Source organism: Caloenas nicobarica, chromosome Z (genome assembly GCF_036013445.1).
Source record: "Caloenas nicobarica isolate bCalNic1 chromosome Z, bCalNic1.hap1, whole genome shotgun sequence".
Lineage (NCBI taxonomy): Eukaryota > Metazoa > Chordata > Aves > Columbiformes > Columbidae > Caloenas > Caloenas nicobarica.
Genome location: NC_088284.1, coordinates 107,050,265 through 107,054,909, shown reverse-complemented (window position 1 = coordinate 107,054,909; position 4,645 = coordinate 107,050,265).

Genomic DNA, 4,645 nt, shown 5'->3' with positions numbered 1-4,645 from the left:
TACCTGTGTTTGCTCCCATCCTGTCCCCATCGCCGTGGTGCTCTCCTGGCGCGAGGCAGCAGGGATGCTCTGAGAGACGGACAGACAGACCCCTGAAAGCAACAGGGCAGGGAAGGACAGCCCCTGGTGACTGTACATACGGGCACGTCATTAAATCAGTAATTTTTGAGGTATTTCTTCAGATCGCTGACCCCCCCAGGAGGTCCCAGGCCCCAGTTCACTGCACAGACATGACGGGGTGGGGTTTTTTTTGCAGGAATAGCCCCAGTTTACGTTCCTGGGTGCTGAGCACCAAGTGCCAGTGTGAGCACCCATTGCATCTCAAACCATCTCCTCACACGGACCCCAAGGGGCCACGGATGGTTCAACGCTGCCCTTGGCATCTCCCAGTGCCCACCATCACTGGATGGCACAAAACCAATTTAAAAAAATCATCTGTAGGATCTCAGTGCCACAAAGAGCCCAAGAGCCAGCCTTAATTTATATATTTCAATATCACGGTAGAGATCAAACTAAATATAGCACGCAAAACTACATCCCCAGTGAGAGCACTGTACAATGCAAATGGAGACAATTAAGTCACAGCAAGGAAAGAAATTAATCTAATGATCTTTACAGGCTCACCATCGAGGAGCTGATTAGCTATGAAGGGAAAGGATGACGAGAAACTCAGTTGAACATGATTTTTCCACTCTCCTTATGGCTGTTTCTAGTGTGTCCCTTGCTTTTGCCGCAAGGAGGGAGCGGGGACTCTGACGGTCTCATCCGAAGCACCTCCCTGGTCATGGAGAACCACATCACTCTGAGAAGGCCTCAGCATCCACACCAGGGCTGCAACCAGGATGACTTCCAGTGATTCTCTGTTTTTTCCCCTCTAATTTACTGATAACCTTCAGAAAATCCCTCCAGCACCCAGTGTCCCCTGACTCACATGAGCCCATCAGGTGTCCCCAGGGATGCCGGGATTGCCTGAGCTGGACACCAGGGATGGTGGTGCCAAAGGGGACATGCCAGAGGAGCAACAGCCACCTCCACCCAAGGTCCATCCTGGGGAGAAGGGGACCAGCCAAGCTGGACGGGGCTCTCAGCAACCTGATCTGGGTGAAGATGTCCCTTCTCTTCGCAGGGCAGTTGGACGGGATGAGCTTTGAAGGTCCTTTCCAACCCAAACTATTCCATGATTTCATGCCCCATCCCTGGAGACATCATCTGCAACCAGCAGGCTCCAGCTCCACAACAAAACCTGATTTTGAAGCAACCGTATGAACACACGGCGTGTGAGCATGCAGGGACCGCTCCGGGGCACAGACCCCCAGGGGATCGGAGCCCCCGGCCGCCCCCAGGGCTGTGCCTGTCACTTGGGGACCCACTTTGTCCCCAGATGTGCCCCGGCCAACCTCACTGGTGCTGGCTCCATCCCGGGCCACGTGAGACCCTCTCGACCTGGCCAGCTGCCCCCTGCGCGTGGTTTGGGGTCGATGCCCACGCCAGATACAACACACAAAAGAAACAGCCCGCGGCTTCCCCCCATCCTTACCGAAAACCAGATGATCCCAAATCGTTCCTCCCACCGCTCACGAGCTGCCAAGATGCTGGAGCGATGCCTCCCAGGGGGGCACCAGGGTTGGAAGACAATATCCAGAAATTTTAGCGGGGGGGACACATGGAGATGCCGCCATGCTGTGCCCCCCCCAAGCAGGACGGCCCCCGCGCTGCCCTGACATCAGCGGCAAGATATGCAAGGAATGAAAGCGCCGGGTCCGTGGCAAAACGTGCAGCCCCTGCGATCCGGCAGGCCCGGACAAAAGGCTGCCTTGTGCTCAGTGCCGGGTCTGGGGGGGGTAAAAACATCCCAGGTCCTGTGCGAGGAACTTTGGGGCTCCAGACGGGAAAAGAAATGGCAAATTGCCCCCCTCCCTGCTGCAGGGACGCAGATCGTTCCTCATCATCGGCCTGAGACTGTATAAAGCAGAAAAGGGGATGAAATAATCGCGGTAATTTGCTAATATTGTCCAGGCTACATCAAATGTTGCAGTTAGCTTTTGTTACGGGTTGATGCATTTCTTGTGCTGTGAAGATGAAGGAACCTCAGCCGGTGGTGCAGGGGGGAACCTCAGTCCCTTCGGCAGGAGCCCTGGGGGACAAGGGCACAGGGAGAGCAGGGCAAGGAATGTCCGTCAGCCTCCAAAACGGGGCTGTGGCCGCGTTCGAAGTGCAAGGAGAGAGCAGAACACCTCCAGCCCAACGTGCACACAGAGCCCTGCACCACCGGTGAACACAACCTCTGTGGTTAATTAAATTAAGGAGCCGTTCCCGGGGAGGGGGGACGTGCCTTGGCTCCGGTCCTGCCCGTGGCCTCCCCACGCCGGGTGACAGCGGATGCCGGGATGAGCCTCTTGAGGCTTAACGCTGGGGGAGAGGCAAAACCGACAACCTGCAGCTTTCTGGGGTCTGGGTCGAAGCAGAGTACGAAACACAATAAATTCTGCTTTCTCTTTCCTCCTCCGGTCTGGCCCATGTGGGTGGCAGAGAAAATCAGCACCTCTTGGTTTATCACCCAGAAACTGCCCCATCAGCAACTGGGACCGTGTCAGCTCAGTGACTATCAGCAGAATTTAATATTCTTAGAAGAGATGAACGCCCCAGCAGCAAAGGCAGATTTATTTGCTGCAGGGGAACGAGCTGCTACAGCAGCAGCGTGTCGGGCACATCCACAGCATCTGCGCTTTGGGGTCTGTGGGGCTGAGCTGCCCCCGGCCCCCTGTCCCATCCCCACGGCTTGGCATGGGGTGGCTGCTCGGCCCCGCTGTCCCCAGGGACGGAGGACAGTTATCACAGGGCCATGATTTTCTTTCCAAGAAATCTCTTGCTGTGGTACTCAGGTGCGTTCTTTTCGTTCCACGTAGCACTTACCTATTTGCAGGGCAAAACGCCAGCTCGGAGGTTTGGGAGTTTGCCTTTCCTGGTCTGAGCATCCTTTGGGGCAGCCCCTCCGGCAGGGCCACCAGGCTGCAGGCAGTAGAAATACAATATTTTGTCAATTGCTCCATCTAGTGCCATTTCAGCAGAAAAAGCTGTAGGACCGCAATGCTCAGAGTCAATGCAGCTTTTCCTGGCTGGTGTCTGCGGCTGTTTGGTGGGGAAGTGTCCCCTCCCTGGTGACATCCCCTGGTCCAGCGCTGGTGCCATCAGCTGTGTGCTGTGAGGTAGGATGAAAAGAACGGTAACAAAAGTACTAAGTGATTTCTTAATATTTGAAAATGCTCATAGGGAATATTATGTTTTCAAGGGCAGATATTGCCCTGTAAGCATTGATAGTCTGATTTTGAGAAAGATGAGAGAAACACGATAAATGAAGCAGAGGCTCTCACGGCCCTGGGTCTGCAAGTTAAAAGCAGATTTCAAAACTCTGGCAGGATGGGCTCAAGCCGTCGAGGAGATGAGGACCAGCTGCCAACACGCCACCGAGGGCCTCTAAGAAAGACGGGCATAGACATTTTAGCAGGCCCTGTTGTGATAAGATGAGAGGTGATGGTTTTAAACTAAAAGAGGGGAGATTCAGGCCCTGCAGGATACAGGACTGGCAGCGCTGGAGGTGTTCACCATAAATTTAGGAAAAGTTCCTCAGCTATTCCCCTTTTGGTTCATGGCATTCAGAGGGCTGGACCAGCTCTGCTGGGAGGACAGGCTGAGAGAGTTGGGCTGTTCAGCCTGGAGAAGAGAAGCTCCAGGGAGACCTTATTGCAGCCTTTCCCTACTTAAAAGGGGCCCATAAGAAAGATGGGGACAGACTTTTAGCAGGGCCTGTTGCGATGGGACAAGGGGTGATGGATTTAAACTAAAGGAGGGAGATTCAGGCTGGATAAAAGGAAATTGTTTGTGCTGAGGGTGGTGAGAGCCTGGCCCAGGTTGCCCAGAGAGGTGGTGGCTGAACCATCCCTGGAGACATCCCAGGCCAGGCTGGACGGGGCTCTGAGCAACCTGAGCTGGTGCAGATGTCCCTGCTCGTGGCAGGGGTGGCACTGGGGGAGCTGGGAAGTCCCTTCAACACAAACTATTCCATGATTCTATGACCCCGGCATCACTCGAATACCAGGGACCACGTACCCCCAGCACGTGTGATCTGCAAGGAGAAAATCTGGTGTGGAGGGGATGAAACAACCTGCAGCCAGCAACAGCTCATGCTGCACTCTGCACGGGGCAACACCAACATCGGCAGCAACCGTCCCCATTTGCTACCCCACTCCCCCATTTAAAAAACAGCAATATTTTAAAATCCATTTGTCCACTGCACACAAGTGTCCAGAGTGCTCTTCTTCCTTGAATGTGAACAAGTCTGTAAAAAAGCCCAGCTAGCAAGGAGGGGAAAGGAGGGAAGGAGAGCATATTGCTTTTTAGGGGAATGTATTTGTAGGTCCTTTTTTTGCTGCACACAAATAAACCAGAACCTTCAGCAAATGAGCTCCTGGCACTACCCACCTTCCACACTTCCACCTTCAACAGATGGCCCATCATACCTGCGCAAAGTGTTAAAAAAGAACAAGGAAAAAAAATCCAAGAAAGGGCTTTATGAGACTGAAGACACTGTTCCCATTCAAAGTGCAAAAAAGTAACCCTCCCAAACTTGGGAAAGCAGCAGTGACCT